Source organism: Oncorhynchus gorbuscha, linkage group LG02 (assembly GCF_021184085.1).
Source record: "Oncorhynchus gorbuscha isolate QuinsamMale2020 ecotype Even-year linkage group LG02, OgorEven_v1.0, whole genome shotgun sequence".
In the NCBI taxonomy this organism is placed as follows: domain Eukaryota; kingdom Metazoa; phylum Chordata; class Actinopteri; order Salmoniformes; family Salmonidae; genus Oncorhynchus; species Oncorhynchus gorbuscha.
In genome coordinates, this window is record NC_060174.1 from 46,508,885 (window position 1) to 46,526,426 (window position 17,542).

General features: G+C 42.3%; 1 protein-coding gene across 1 annotated transcript in view; it reads left to right on the forward strand.

The window, feature by feature from the left end:
* The first annotated feature begins 47 nt into the window (after positions 1-47).
* Positions 48-17,542, forward strand: part of LOC124003128 (solute carrier family 45 member 3-like) — a 51,719-nt gene continuing 34,224 nt past the window's right edge. Inside the window, exon 1 of the mRNA XM_046311195.1 lies at positions 48-196. The gene's annotated coding sequence lies outside the window, so the exon portion shown is untranslated. The remainder of the gene's footprint in view (positions 197-17,542) is intronic.

The window sequence follows — 17,542 nt, forward strand, 5'->3', positions numbered from 1 at the left end:
GAAGTCTACCATTGAGCCCCTCCGCACTCCTCAGGAAAACAGTCGCCTCCATCCTCCCATGATCTCTCTCCTCTCTTCCCCCGCTCCATAGAATCCCTCAACGTCACAGCAGTCCTTCCTACAAGTTGGGCAACGACGGAACATCGTGAAAAGTGGACAAGTTGCTGCATGGATTTACGGGAGTTGCGTCGACAAGGTACAGTATTTCGCAATTATATCTACGAATTGGCCATTCTTATGCCGGGTTTGTTGTGGTATGCAACATACTTTCCGTGTTTCCAAATGTAGCGCCACAGCTCGCGATAACTGAACTACTAACATGTACAACTTAGTAATTGTATGTTTATAACTTCCGCTTATACAACGCGCCCACTGCATGTTTATTGGTTTTGCTTTCGAAAAAAATAATGCTTTGCTTTGAAGTCCTGTTGCGGTTATGGTCTTTCGAACGAACCTAAAGCAATGTGATGTTTCATTCAAAATGAGCGCATGTGTCTACGACGTTGTGGTTTTTGAGGACCTTAAGTTGTTTCTTACTGTCTTAGTTGCCATATAGTTTGCTCTCTATAAATTGATATTGTGCCAAGTGCCATGGTGGCAACGAGTGTATACCGATTGCAATGGCAAATCAGTGGCTTTCTTTCTCCTCGAAAGCATTTTTTATCTTTGCTCTAAACATTTGGCGCTGTTGGGGTGACCCCTGCTGTTTTGACACATGGATGTGGGGGAGGAACCGTTTGCAAGTATTTTGAGGTCATAGAGATAAACCTTTTAAAATGAACTAATTGGAAAAGTGGAAAACGGTGTACTAACAGAGTTGTAATTCTTCTATTATAGTATGTTCCAATTAACACGAACCAGGAATAGAAAAATATATATATTTTTAAAAAGGGTTATGTCTAATACAAAAAAAAAATCATTCAACAGGGAAAGTAAATTGCTTTCACATACAGTGCGACATGACAAATCTCTCCCAAACAACTTCCACTTCATAAATCTGGAGATTAATTCACATGTTATGCTTGCTTATGCAACGAATGTTTTTTTAATTTTTTTAAGTAGATCACAACAGCTGGCTGACATTTCAATAACTTGACATTTTCATACTGTTGCCCCTTATATTTTCAAAAGTAATTTAGGCCAATTTCATACATTCCTGGAGATCAAACATCATGATGTTTCGGGTCCTGAATGGCGCAGTGGTCTAAGACATTGCATCTCAGTGCTAGAGATGTCACTACAGACCCTGGTTCGATTCCAGGTTGTATCACAACCGGCTGTGATTGGGAGTCTCATAGGGTGGCGCACAATTGGCCCAGTGTTGTCCGGGTTACGGTTTGGCCGGGTTAGGTCTTCATTGTAACTAAGAATTTGTTCTTAACTGACTTGCCTAGTTAAATAAAGGTTAAATTAAAATATATATATATTTTGAAGATGGATCCTAGACATTCAATCTGCCTAGAGTTTCAATTTAGCGATTGGAGTGACACATTTTCTCTGTTGTAGATTTAAAAGAACTGCCCCCAATGCTAGACGAATGACTGTAGAGCCATTAGTTAAATGGTCTGTGTTTTTTCTGTTTCTATTTAAACTTCCCTGGCTGGAGAACAAAATAACAGGAACTAGGTAATGCACATTTTCCATGAGACTCATTCTGTAAACAGAGGTTGTCATATTACATGTGTATAAATGGCAATTACAACTAAAAGTTTCCAATGTTTTTAAATAGCCTATATATGGTGCTTTGGTTTTACCAGGAACTGAAGGGCCAAACCCACAGTACTTACAGAGAGGATCAAAAGGTTAAACAGCTTCAACTCATGACAGAGGGACTTTTATTGTCTCTGTGGCCATGACTCACGCTACCTCTTGAGTGTGTTATTCGTGTATTTCAGTAAAATACAGACTTCCTTTCAGTCCTATTGCCTGAGTCGATCTCTCCTCTTCCATCCATATCAGCATCTGCTCTGTTCTCAGCTAGTTACTGTGCAGTCCAGTTATAACGTCAGCAAATGTACATCTCACTTCCCAACCTATTCTTCCAGCCTAGGACTGATCATTACTTTAAATAGACTAGGGTTGTTTTATGATCCTGTTAATTATGTGATTTAGGCTAAACATTAACATCCAATAATCACTGCTAAGTAATATGCTGATTATCCCCTGGTAATAACACACTTATTAAAAAAAGGGCAGACAAACACAGTATGTACAGTATGTTGGGCCATGGTTTTTCACCAGAGCCTGTAGTCGCCAATTGAGAGGGCCTTGGGTTGATCTTCTTAAGCCACATCATCTACTCCATCCTGAAGAAATGTCCTTCACCCCGAATGCTCCTGCCTGACCAGCTGCACTGCTCCCTAATGCTGTAGCGAGCAGGATAATCACACACCACCCGGCAAGCTGCTTAAAACTACTCAAGACCTTTAAACACACATTGGTAGATAGGCCTAGCCAATATCTCCTGCTACTGTTTGTTGTTAACCACATTGTAGAAGCAGGTATTAGTGAAGTGTTGTTCCTAAGAAATAAGTTTAGCATGACCACTGTGAGTGAAATTAGCTAATATGCCAATGCCTTTCACTGAGCTGAAAAACGTGTGTTTCAGTGGGCTTAGAGGCTATTCACTCCTCGAAGCTCTTCCTCCTGTTTAAAGCATTGTATGCTATACTGGTATCATATGATGCCATGAACAATCAGTGGTATGTAATCTACACAATGGTTGTCTAGCTTCTGAGAACTGCGTAGGCGGCTTGCATTGAAGTCTTTGAGAGCACTCTCTGCCTGTTCATGGAATTGGATTTCATATTTTTTTTGTTTAGAGACTTTTACTTGTTGTCCAGACAGAAAATATGTATTCTTAGGGCCTCCCGTATCAGTTTTTTAGCATTTTGTTGGCTAATATTATTGGCTAATGTTATTATTGGAACATTTTCTTTAATTTGATCCATAATATCTAGTTGCCTTTGTTGATTTTCTTTCCATATGAGACCTTATCTTTGACCACACTTGAATATTAACAATGGCTTTGGGTTGGAAGAAATCTGAGCCACTGGGCCCAAGCAGCTAAGACAGTTTTTACATTGACAATAGCAAAGGGATATTTTTGAGAAGTTCTCAAGAGACAATACTGTTGTGTAAACTTGCTAAATTAAAACGTCTCCAGCACTACCTGCGGAGGTCGTGCATGAGACTTGCCCAACAGTTGCCCCCCTGCAAGCAAGGCAGTATAAACAGAATTGTCTCGTTGAGCTCAACACTCCTGCGGTATAAATGGTAATAGCAGAGCAGTGTTTTTTGAAACAGCTGAAATGTATAGAAATATCCTTATATTTGAGACTTGTTTTATTGAGTTTTAGTAACAGAATGTTTCATTCAGAAATTGTCACACCTGACTGCTGCACTGGGCCATGTAAAACTATGGAAGCCATTCCTGCCACAATTTATTTTGTAATGTCGATACTATCTAAACACTTTGAGATATGTAAGGCAACATTTTGAGGTAGTAGATCACACAAATAGAATATGTTTTTTTCATTTGTTTCATTCATGGAAGAACGACTGACCCCTGTCATTGAAACCACTGAAGTACAAGGCCAAACGCAGCACTGTAGGCATTGTTAGCAGAAAACACAATCCCCCATTATAGTGCATGGAAAAATGGCAATCTTCGTGGTCAATAAAAACATTTTGGAAGACAATCCTGGTACCAGTAATTAGTTCTAATACACCAGATGTATGTCCTTGAACAGATTATTTAAAAGCTGCACACAGAAGTTATAAGGATAATTCAGTTGCTAAGAGCAGCCTGCAGTACCCCGGTCGGCCTTCAACTTGATATACTCAATGAGAGGGGGCAGTACTGAGCTAGCCTGCAACGTCACTTACTGGAATAGCTCAAACTGCGCATGTTATGCCTCCATGAGACGCCATCTTAACCAAATTCATTTGGCTTCAATGCGCTATTGATTCTTCACTTTGAAATCAATGGTGTCACGTGATTGATGGCTTTGTCCATTTATATATACAGTCATTGGTAACATTGTGTGGTGATTTTAGAGACGAGACCGCAGAGAGACCATGTGAGGATATAATAGAGCCAAGTGACTTGGTGTATAGAGAGAAGAAGAGAGGGCACAGAACCGAGCCCTGGGGGACACCAATAGTGAGAGTACGTGGTGCAGACACAATTCCTCTCCACATCACCTGGTAGGAGCGACCTGCCAGGTAGGATGCAATCCAAGAGTGTGCAGAGCCTGAGAATCCCAGCACAAAGAGGGTGGAGAGGAGGATCTTGTGGTTCACGGTGTCAAGGGCAGCGGATATATATAGGAGAATGAGAACAGAGGAGAGTCTGCTTTGGCAGGGTGGCAGAGCCTTTGTGACATAGAGAAGAGCAGTCTCGATTGAGTGACCCGTCTTGAAGCCTGACTGGTTAGGGTCAAGAAGATCGTTCTGACAGATAAGGAGAGTGGGGACAAACTGTTGCATTTTTTCTTTCTTTTTTGGGGGTGGGGATAGATCAGCTATGAAACTAGCAGACAGATTAGTCTATCAAATAACATTACTTGCATAATTTCTAATCCCCTTTTTATATATATATTTTTTACCACCCCTCACCTAGTTGGAGGACCTTGTGGAAAACATTAAGATGCAATATATACAATATAGCGTCTTCCTTTTGTACTGGACTCCAAGTGCATTGTAAAGTTAACCAATCCCTCTCATTTTAATTGCACCCTTCAGATGTCCACACCTATCCCAGTGCATTCCGAAAGTATTCAGACCCCTTGACTTTTCCCACATTTTGTTACGTTACAGCCTTGTTCTAAAATGAATTCAATATTTGTTTCCCTCATCAATATACACACAATACCCCATAATGACAAAGCAAAAACAAGGTTTCTATAAATATTTGCAAATGTATAAAACATAAACAGAAAAATTACATAAGTATTCAGACCCTTTACTCAGTACTTTGTTGAAGCACCTTTGGTAGCAATTACTGCCTCGAGTCTTCTTGGGTATAACGCCACAAGCTTGGCACACCTGTATTTGGTGAGTTTCTCCCATTCTTCACTGCAGATCCTCTCAAGCTCTGTTAGGTCGGATGGGGAGGATTGCGGCACAGATATTTTCAGGTCTCTCCAGAGATGTTCGATCAGGTTCAAGTCCGAGCTCTGGCTGGGCCACTCATGGACATTCAGAGACTTGGCCCGAAGCCACTCCTGTGTTGTCTTGTCTGTGTGCTTAAGGTTGTTGTCCTGTGGAAAGGTGAACCTTCACCCCAGTCTGTTGACCTGAGGGCTCTGGGGCAGGTTTTCATCAAGGATCTCTCTGTACTTTGCTCTGTTCATCTTTCCCTCAATCCTGACTTGTCTACCAGTCCCTGCTGCTGAAAAACATCCCCACGGCATGATGCTGCCACCACCATGCTTCACCGTAGAGATGGTACCAGGTTTCCTCCAGATTTGACTGTTAGTAATTGAGGCCACGGAGTTCAATCTTGGTTTCATCAGACCAGAGAATCTTGTTTCTCATGGTCTTGAGTCCTTTAGGTGCCTTTTGGCAAACTCCAAGCGGGCTGTCATGTGCCTTTTACTGAGGAGTGGCTTCCGTCTGGCCACTCTACCATAAAGGCCGGATTTGTGGAGTGCTGCAGAGATGGTTGTCCTTCTGGAAGGTTCTCCCATCTCCACAGAGGAACTCTGGAGCTCTGTCAGAGAGATCATCGGGTCTTGGTCACCTCCCTGACCAAGGCCTTTCTCCCCCTATTGCTCATTTTGACCAGGCGGCCAGCTCTAGGAAGAGTCTTGGTGGTTCCAAACTTCTTCGATTTAAGAATGATGAAGGCCACTGTGTTCTTGGGGACCTTCAATGCTGCAATCAAGTTGTAGAAACATCTCAAGAATGATCAATGGAAACAGGATGCACCTGAGCTCAATTTCGAGTCTCATAGCAAAGGGTCTGAATGCCTTTGTAAATAGGGTATATCTGTTTTTTACTGCACCGTCATTTGTCTGTTTGTGGCCCGCCTGTTCATTTGCACGATTCTTGCCATTCTCCTTCGACCGCTCTCATCAACGAGCTGTTTTTGCCTCTAAGACTGCTGCTGACTGGATGTTTTTTGTTTGTCTCACCATTCTGGGGAAACCCTAGACACTGCCGTGCGTAAAAAGCCCAGGAGGGCGGCCATTTCTGAGACATTGGATCCGGCGTTCCTGGCACCGACAATCATACCATGCCCAAATTTGCTTAGGTCACTTGTTTTGCCCATTCCAACAACCAATCGAATAGTAACTGAATGCTTCGATGCCTGTCTGCAAGCTTTATATACCAAGCCACAGCCACGTGACTCACTGTAGGAGCGATCAATTTTCGTGAGCTTAAGGTGTTTAAGGTGGTTCCTCTGCATTTTTTCTTTTTTGGACTATACTTTTTTGGACTATCTATACTGAGGGATGCTGAAATGCAATACAGACATCTTGTTTAGACCATTCCCTTGCTATGCCCTTATGGTAGATATGTCTCACGGTGGACATTTCTGTACTACTGAATATGCCCATCTGTGTTATAGCTAAGCTAAAGAGTGCACTGTACATATTGTCTTAACTTTGGCATCTGAAGGATGGGCTGTGATGCACTTCTGCGTATGACCTCTTTGACTCCTTGTATGATGGCTAATCCTAATTGGTTGGAGAGACTATCATTTTAATCTGATTGATCCTCTATGCTTTTTCTCTCCCAATCCAATTTACCTCATCAAACCCTTCTCGACTTCCTCAATGGCAAGAATAAACCCCCTCCATGCCAATCTGAGTGGGAACATTGGCACCAGTTCAGTACTGCAGTGGCTCTACCAACTGCGTACCTCTTCCATCTTTATTTGTGTTTTTAATTAATTTGTAGTTTCAATTTAATTACATGTGTTAATCCAGTGTCGTCTTTTTAAGTAGATGTTTTAAAGGGAAAATATGGTAGCAGATTGGCAAATTAATAACACAACCATGAACATTTATGTTTGAAGGCAATCTCTAAAAATAGCTATATTTTATTGAGGGAATATTTTAATGGCTTTCAATTGGACTGGCAGACAAATCCAATTACTAAAGCCATGCTTGTTGTCCTTGTGCTTGTGTATGCTTAGTCTCTGCCTAGTCCCCAACAAAAAGAGAGCCTGTGACGAGACTTCTGCTTTTGGACGTTAACAAGGCGACATTCCATCTTAACTCCTCCTTCACGTTTACTGGATTGGTTGAACAGTGCAGAAGAGAACCTCCCCGACAGTTTTTTCTTCTTCTCGTCAAAACCCGTATGTAGGGGTTTTAGTTTCATGCACTTTTTTGACTCATGCTATGTCAGGTTAGTGTATGCTTGGGTGTTAAAAATAACCACCCCCATACGTAATTAATCTAACTTTTTATTGGTTGGTAGCGAGACACAATTTTGTTTATTACACAGTGGTAAATGCTATCGTTCTTCACTAATGTTATAAACGTACATAAGCAGAGCCTTAAAGTAAAGATTCACCCATTTTTTATGTTATTGTTTTTGTGTATCTGAGTGATGTTCAATCGATTCCCAGGGTAATTTCTGCCTAAATGACTAGCGCCCGCACCACTCACGTCGGTAGCCATGAAGTGCTTTCATGACTCACATCAACACCATCATCCCGGAAACCCTAGACCCATCCTAATTCGCATACTGCCCCAACAGATCCACAGATGATGCAATCTCAATCGCACTCCACACTGCCCTTTCCCACCTGGATAAAAGGAACACCTGTGTGAGAATGCTATTCATTGACAACAGCTTAGTGTTCAACACCATAGTGCCCACAATGCTCATCACTAAGCTAAGGACTCTGGGACTAAACACCTCCCTCTGCAACTGGATCCTGGACTTCTTGATGGGCAGCCCCCAGGTGGTAAGGGCAGGCAACAAAACACATCTGCCACGCTGATACTCAACACTGGGGCCCCTCAGGGGTGCGTGCCTAGTCCCCTCCTGTACTCCCTGTTCACCCATGACTACGTGGCTAAGCACAACTCCAACACCATCATTAAGTCGAGAGTTTGAAGTTCCTTGGTATCCACATCACCAACAAACTATCATGGTCCAAACACACCAAGACAGTTGTGAAGAGGGCACGACAACAGCTTTTCCCCCTCAGGAGATTGAAAAGATTTCGCATGGGTCCCCAGATCCTCAAAAAGTTCTACATCTGCACCATCAAGAGCATCCTGACCGGTTGCATCACCGCCTGGTATGGCAACTGCTCGGCATCCGACCGTAAGGTGCTACAGAGGGTAGTGCATAGGGCCCTTTACATCACTGGGGCCAAGCTTCCTGACATCCAGGACCTATATACTAGGCGGTGTCGGAGGAAGGCCCAAAAAATTGTCAGAGACTCCAGTCACCCAAGCAATTGACTGTTTTCTCTGCTGCTGCACAGCAAGTGGGACAGGAGCGCCAAGTCTAGTTCCAAAAGGCTCCATATCAGCTTCTACCCCCAAGCCATAAGACTGCTGAACAATTAAACAATTAATCAAATGCCCCCCATTTGTTTTTACACTGCTGCTACTCGCAGTTTATTATCTATGCATAGTCACTTTACCCCAGTCTACATGTACAAATTACCTCAACTAACCTGTACCCCAGCACATTGAATCGGTACCAGTACCCCGTTTATAGCCTTGTTATTAGTATTTAGTAAATATTTTCTAAACTATATTTCTTGAACTGTATTGTTGGTTAAGTGCTTGTAAGTAAGAATTTCAACGTAAGGTCTACTACACCTGTTGTATTCGGCGTATGTGACAAATCAAGTTTGATTTGATTTTATGTTTTTAATGTGTATCTGAGCTATTGCAGTTCAAGCAGGCAGTAATTCGGCCGGCATGACGTAGCATTGTGATAAAGTCGCTCTCAGTACACTGGAAGTTAATAGGAATACCACTTTTAGATCAAGAAAACATGTCAGATTTCAATACTTGCCAATGTCATAACACGGCTGCCTTCTCTCGAATGAGCCATTGATCATATTTTTGCAATATTCCTGCCTCGAGAAGTGTAATTTAACAGAGGGTCCGCGCTATTTCTACTATTTGTCTGCCTCTTCAGTCTAGGGAGCATTGCATGGTGCCGTTGCATGAATGTTGCGCATGTCAGACTCCACTCTGCGAGGCACATCACATGCTGATATTGACTTTGGTATTATTGTGTGTACTTACGTTAGTTAGCTAGCCAGCCAGCCCATGGAGAGAGCATTGCATTGTGGGTTTTGTAGTTGACTTGAGCTGCAACAAATTTTCACATGTTGCTACCAAACTCATTATAACGACAAAATGAAAACTTTGTTCACCAAAAATATTGTTCTCACATATTAGTGTTATTTATCACTGTAAATGATAAGAATGATTGGTTTTGGGTGGATTTTTCCTTTCAGACATATGTATCCATTGAAAAGCTCTTTGTCTCTCCCTTAATCCCCCAATGCTTTTGAGAGTAGGCTAACTAAGTTACTCACACAACAATTCTCACTTCCTGGTTGAAAGAGAAATCAACAACTTACCCAACTGTTCCTTGTGCCTCATTGCAGGCTGACACCCCCTCCCTAGACATAATTTAATTGAGCAACTTTACTCAGTTCCGCCTAATTTGATAATGTGTTTTCGTGGGAACTTGGCATCTGAGGAGAATGCTGCAGATCCAACTCTCACGAAAGCAGGGAGTGGAGGGCACAAGGCCCATCGCCTCGGCTAATTCTCCAGTAATGAAAAGCACGTCTTCAGTCTGATGCTGTTCAAAATAAAAACCCACACCACACTAATGGCAGACATTTGTGCCAGACTGAGACTGGGCCCCGCAGCTTGGATAACACAGAGGCTTGTCCTCCAACATTTTCCCATGGTGATAAGGACTTGGCCAGATGTTTTGCAATACACCCAAAGCACCAGCCATTGAATGAAGTGTGGTAGAGGGGGCTTTAATTGTACCAAGTATGGATGTCATTGCTGCCATGCTCTAGGGAAAAAAAGGTGCTATCTAGAACCTAAAAGAAGAACCTTTTTTGGTATGAGAGAAACCACCTTATTCTCTTTTATGTCGTGAGCTGAAAAGGATTAAAGGCCACTGTTTGAGGGAAGTGGGGGAGACCTTTGATGTCTGAGAACAACATATAATCTGAAATGATCAAGCCCATGATTTAAATCAATATAGGTGCATTCACACTGCACCTTATTCCAGTCTCCTTAGCCCTGGGCTAAGGGAGATTTTAGCCGGGGCTAAGCGAGTGTTCACACTTGCACATTCGAAAGTGGGATAGCACCAACCTTAGCCCAGGGCTATCTGGCCCTGCTCCGGAGTTTTCGGGGTTAGCCACAGAGACATGGTGCCAAAATAGCCATTCTTTCATTTGAGGACAAAAAATGAAATACTTTCAACCATGCAAAAACATTGGTTGTGATCTCTAACAAAAATGGTTGCTATGGTAACGTCTTCTCACACCAACTAAAGCTAGCGGTGAAAGACTCCCGGAATTTTGGAGTCGACTCTTGCTCGACTCCCAAAAGGCACTTAAATGCCTGCTTGTGCATGCATGTACTAGAGGTCGACCGGTTATTCGGAATGGCTGATTAATTAGGGCCGATTTTAAGTTTTCATAGCAAACGGAAATCGGTATTTTTTATTTTGCCGATAATTTTGTATTTTTTTAAATAAATTTTTATATCTTTATTTAACTATGAAAATTCAGTTAACTTGTTATGGCTACAATCCCCCTATCGGCATAAGTGTCATCAACAACCGCTGAATAGCATAGCGCTACATTCAATACATATTACTACAAATATTTATATTCATGAAGTCACAAGTGCAATACAGGAAAACACAGCTCAGCCTTGTGTTAATCCACCAGTCGTGTCAGATTTTGAAATGATGCTTTACAGAGAAAGCAATCCAAACGTTTGTGTAAGTTTATCGATTGCACGACAAAACATTAAGTACGCTTAGCATCAGGAAGCTTTGACATGAAAATCAGAAAAGCAATCAAATTAATTGTTTACCTTTGATGATCTTCGGATGTTTTCACTCACGAGACTCCCAGTTACACAACAAATGTTCCTTTTGTTCCATAAAGATTATTTTTATATCCAAAATACCTTGTTTGTCGCGTTATGTTCAGAAATCCATAGGAAAGAGCGGTCACGACAACGCAGACACGAATTCCAAATAGTTTCCATAATGTCCACAGAAACATGTCAAACGTTTTTTAGAATCAATCCTCAGGTTGTTTTTAAAATATATAATCAATAATATATCAACCGCAAATGTCTTTCACAGTAGGAGAGGGAAAAACAATAGCTGTCCAAATTCTGTTGCGCGAGCAAAACTCATGTGACCACTTGACGCGATGTTATCGTTCTGGCTCATTTTTCAAAATAAAAGCCTGAAACTATCTCTGAAGACTGTTGACACCTTGAGGAAGCGATAGGAAAGGTAATCTGGTTCATATCCCTTTAAATCCAGCAAAGAGAGGCTATGGAACATGGAGTTTTCAAAATAGAAGCCACTTCCTGTTTTGTTTTTCCTCCGGGTTTCGCCTGCAATATCAGTTCTGTTATACTCACAGACATTATTTTGACAGTTTTGGAAACTTTAGAGTGTTTTCTATCCAATACTAATAATTATATGCATATATTAGCAACTGAGACTGAGGAGCTGGCCGTTCACAATGGGCACCTTTTCATCCAAGCTACTTAATACTGCCCCTGCAGCCATAAAAAGTTAAGAACACATTCTTATTTTCAATGACTGCCTAGGAACGGTGGGTTAACTGCCTTGTTCAGAGGCAGAACGACAGATTTTCACCTTGTCCGCTCGGGGGATCCAATCTTGCAACCTTACAGTTAACTAGTCCAACGGTCTAACCACTTGCCTCTCATTGCACTCCACGAGGAGCCTGCTTGTTACGCGAATGCAGTAAAAGCTAAGGTAAGTTGCTAGCTAGCATTAAACTTATCTTATAAAAACAATCAATCAATCATAATCACTAGTTATAACTACACATGGTTGATGATATTACTAGTTTATCTAGCGTGTCATGCATTGCATATAATCAATGCAATGCTGTGGAATGATTTAACAAAAGCGCATTTGCGAAAAAAGCACAATCATTGTGTTAGACTGTACCTAACCATAAACACCAATGCCTTTCTTAAAATAAATACACAGAAGTATATATTTTTAAACCTGCATATTTAGCTAAAAGAAATCCAGGTTAGCAGGCAATAATAACCAGGTGAAATTGTGTCATTTCTCTTGCGTTCATTGCACACAGAGTCAGGGTATATGCAACAGTTTGGGCCTCCTGGCTCATTGCGAACTAATTTGCCAGAATTTTACTTAATTATGACATAACATGGAAGGTTGTACAATGTAACAAGAATATTTAGACTTAGGGATGCCACCCGTTAGATAAAATACAGAACGGTTCCGTATTTCACTGAAATAATAAACGTTTTGTTTTCAAAATGATAGTTTCCGGATTCGACCATATTAATGACCAAAGGCTCGTATTTCTGTGTGTTATTGTTATAATTAAGTCTATGATTTGATAGAGCAGTCTGACTGAATGATGGTAGGCAGCAGCAGGTTCGTAAGCATTCATTCAAACAGCACTTTCGTGCGTTTTGCCAGCAGCTCTTCGAAAGCACAGCGCTGTTTATGACTTCAAGCCTATCGGCCTAATGGCTAGTGTAACCGATGTGAAATAGCTAGCTAGTTAGTGGGGTGCGCGCTAATAGCGTTTAATAACATCACTCGCTCTGAGACTTGGAGTAGGTTTTCCCCTTGCTCTACAAGGGCTGTGGCTTTTGTGGAGCGATGGGTAACTGCTTCGATTGTGGCTGTTGTTGATGTGTTCCTGGTTCGAGCCCAGGTAGGGGCGAGGAGAGGGACGGAAGCTATACTGTTCCAGTGGCTATAAGAACATCCAATTGTCAAAGGTATATGAAATACAAATGGTATAGAGAGAAATAGTGTAACGGCTCTCTTCCTGGGTAGGAAGAGTGGCAAAACCCGAAACAGTCCTATCTGGTGTAGAGAACACGAAGACAGGCAACAATCACCCACAAATCCCAACACAAAACAGGCTACCTAAATATGGTTCCCAATCAGAGACAATGACTAACACCTGCCTCTGATTGAGAACCATATCAGGCCAAACATAGAAATAGACAAACTAGAAACACAACATAGAATGCCCACCCAGCTCACGTCCTGACCAACACTAAAACAAGGAAAACACACAAGAACTATGGTCAGAACGTGACAAATAGTCCTATAAATACTATGTTAACTACAACCTAAAACCTCTTACCTTGGAATATTGAAGTCTCATGTTAAAACGAACCACCAACTTTCATATGTTGTACTCAAACGTTAGCTTCATTATTTAAACCAAATTGAACATGTTTCATTATTTATTTGAGGCTAAATGGATTTGTATTGATGTATTATATTAAGTTAAAATAAGTGTTCATTCAGTATTGTTGTAATTGTTATTATAACAAATACATTTTTAGGAATCGGACGATTAATTGGTTTTGGCTTTTTGTGGTCCTCCAACAATCGGTATCGGTGTTCTACAAGAGCACAGACACAAGAGGCAACAGACACATCGGTCTCTACATTGCAGATGAGATGAAGGCATTCATCAATGACCTTGGACCACATAAGGTATTTTCACTGCTGACAGACAATGCTTTGAACATGAAGGCTGCTTGGTCTAAAGTGGAGGAATCCTACACTCACATCACACCCATTGGCTGTGCTGCTCATCCATTGAATCTGCTCCTCAAGGACATCATGGCATTGAAAACAACTGATACACTCTACAATAGAGCCAAGGAAATGGTTAGGTATGTGAAGGGTCATTAAGTTATAGCCGCAATCTACCTCACCAAGCAAAGTGAGAAGAATAAGAGCAACACCCGTTGGGGTGGTGTTGTCATCATATTTGACAGTCTCCATGGAGGGGAAGGAGTCTCTCCAAGAAATGATCATATCACAGTCTGCTGATTTGGACAGCCCCATCAAGAGGATCCTCCTGGATGATGTATTTTGGGAGAGAGTGGTAAGCAGCCAGAAACTCCTGAAACCTATAGCAGTAGCCATTGCACGGATTGAGGGAGACAGTGCCATCCTGTCTGATGTTCAGACTCTGCTTGCAGATGTAAGAGAAGAAATCCGTACTGCCCTGCCCACTTCACTGTTGCTCCAAGCAGAGGAAACTGCAGTTCCGATATAAATCAAAAAGCGCGAGGACCTCTGCCTTAAGCCCATACACGCCGCAGGGTACATGTTGGACCCCAAGTATGCTGGCATGAGAATTATGTCTGGTCAACAAGGTCTATGGTGTCATCGTTACCGTGTCTCGCCACCTTGGCCTGGATGGGGGCAAGGTTCTTGGCAGTCTGGCAAGTACACTTCTAAACAAGAGCTTTGAGATGGAGATGCAATATAGCAGTCGTGCCAACATATCTCATCAGCCACCTGGTGGAAGGAACTCTGTATCTGAGGCTCTTTCCCCTGTTGCCTCCATCATCCTCCAAATCCCACCAACATCAGCCGCCTCAGAGCGCAACTGGTCCTTGTTTAGGAACACACACACCAAAGCACGCAACAGGCTGACCAATACAAGGCTTGAAAAATTGGGCATCCGGGCAAATTTGAGGCTTTTTGAGCCTGACAACGAGCCATCCTCAACAAGGTTGGAAAGAGACAGTGAAGATGAGGCCTCAGAATCTGATGTTCAAGAGGGGGACATTGAGGAGGTCAAGGGAGAAGACATGGAAACCTGAGAGGTAGACAACCAAAGCTTTAGTTTCTAGACATGGCTTCTGCTCCTTCTAACACACATGTACCTAGAACGGAAAGGAATTTCTGTGGGTTGATAAACGCCGAGAACCATGAGAGAGGACTATTTTGTGAGGGGATTTTTTGAGGTCTTTATTTAGAATAAGGTTAGTGATGGGATTTCTGCCAATCCCAGCAATAAACAATTTGCTATAGACCATGTGATGTCTAGTGTAGTGTCTATGTTTGAGATTGTTTGAGAGGCCAATCAACGTAAAGGAAGGAAATCTTGGTTCACAGCCTTTTGTGTGTTAAGAGCTGACGATTGACATGTCTTCTGTCCCAGCCGACTTTGACTTCCCTGCTGTGCCTCTGTAATGATTTGGGCTCACCATGAGAGTTGTGTTTCAAAAGCTCTTTTATGTTTTGATTTTGTGTTTTAAGTACTTTGTCTGTATGTCTTTGAGGGTGTGGTTGTGTGATGTGAACGCTGCTGCTAAGCAACACACAAAGCGATTGTGTGTGTGTGTGTGTGTGTGTGTGTGTGTGTGTGTGTGTGTGTGTGTGTGTGTGTGTGTGTGTGTGTGTGTGTGTGTGTGTGTGTGTGTGTGTGTGTGTGTGTGTGTGTGTGTGTGTGTGTGTGTGTGTGTGTGTGTGTGCAAGTTAAATTTGTCAGTATAGTATGGGGAGCCCTTCCTGCCTTGTCATCTCTCACTTCACCATCTGGTTTGTGTAGAGTTTGACTGAGGCGTTAATCATTGGGCCCTGAGGCTCGCTGCGGTCTGACAACAGCTGGAGACATGGGCCTTGTTGATGTCCCACCAATCCTGAGCAACAGCCAGCCAAGCTCCGGCACCCTCTCTCTCTGAGGACAGATGTGGGTTAGGTCGAGACTCTACACTCCCAGCTTACCTAACAAAACAGCTGGAAGGGTTACACATGTGTGTCATGATCCCAAGCCCAGAAACCTCACACAGATCCCGACAAACACAGGTTTAAGTGTTCCCCAACGCATCAGAGATATACAGATTTCATTTGGCAGTGGACTCCTATAAATGCATCTCTTGTTATAGGCCCATAAGTGCGGTCTGTGCTGTCTGTAATAGGCTGTGTGTTTATTATAATGTTGGCCTGTTTTCCCAGCAGCTTAACTCATGTCCTGCAGTGCGGCTCCTTTTCACCAAGAAATCACACTGATAAGGCCCAACCTTCCTCCTTCATTGTCATCGTCTCTCGGGCGCTCTCCCCAACTAATAAGCTATCTATTTAAATCAAGCAGAGAACAATATAGCTGTATGGTTACTTGCAAGGCAACCTCTAAGGATGGAAGCCAGTGCTTAAGCTAATGAATGTGCAGGTCTGCATTTTAGCAGCAGCATCACGTATTTTTATTTAAAGGTTCATTTGTTATGTGAACACACAATGAGTGATTGAACCTTCCCCCGTCCACCGACTCATATGTGATGTGGGTGACATTTAAGTTTTATTGGGTCCTTCCTCTCGATGCCAAGAGCAGTAGCATTTCTGGTATATTTCTGACATGGTGGCTTTTTATCTCCTTCTCAGTTAAGTGCAGAGAAGTCTGTCATAGCTTATTATGGACTCTGGGTTTTGGTTGTAGTCCTGGAGCAGGGTTTGTGGGATATTCAAACCAACATCTGAGATGGAAAACCTAGCCTGCTGATATGTTCTCAGCCAAGACCCGTTGTCATTTATTTATTTGTATTTTTTATTTAACCTTTATTTAACTAGGCAAGTCAGTTAAGAACAAATTATTATTTACAATGACGGCCTACTCTGGCCAAACCCTAACCCGGACGACGCTGGGCCAATTGTGCGCCGCCCTATGGGATTCTAACCAGGATCTGTAGTGACGCCTCCAGCACTGAGATGCAGTACCTTAGACCGCTGCGCCACTCGGGAGCCCAAATGAACCGTAATGAACCGTGAACAACTTCAATTAAACTAAACATCTCATGTTCAGTGGAATAGTGCTTCTAGGAAATTCCAGATTTACTGACACGTTGCAGGTAAAATCTGGATATTGTGGTCTATGTCTAGAGCTGTAGCTATATGTGTACTTGTCATATGCTCCTATTTTAGTCATTTGGGCCAGCTGGATATAGAAATGAGACTGGGTGGCACTCTAGTTCCTTGGCGGTTTGACTTAAGTCAATTTACTCAGCACCAACCCCATTATTCTTCCTTTGTTAAAGGCCCATATGTCTCCTTTAACTCTGTCACGTACTGAAATGCTTTTACATGCTGCTTTTACTCTGTTAATGTAGAACAAAAGGGGTATGTCTAGACTCGTATTTAGACTCGTTCAAGAACATCCAGTTGTATAATTATCTCACATTCACACTTATGACTGGGGACTAGGCATGGCTACCTTTTTAATCAATTCTAGCCTAGTTATTAGAAAGGATCATTCGGAGACGGCCTCATTTTGTTTGCCTACGGTACGTTTTAAAGCAGAATCCTTTCTGTTCATTATGCCGGGTCAATGTATCTGGATGGAGAAACAAAAGTGGACAAAGGCTTTTGATTGTCAGGAGGATATGGTCTTCTAACAAACTCGGATCATTCCCTAAGCTGTGAGCTCTCTAAAGCTTATCTAATGCAATGCAAGCCACTCTTGTGGGCATGGGACGTGTTACCACCAGCCATTTTCTGCACTCAT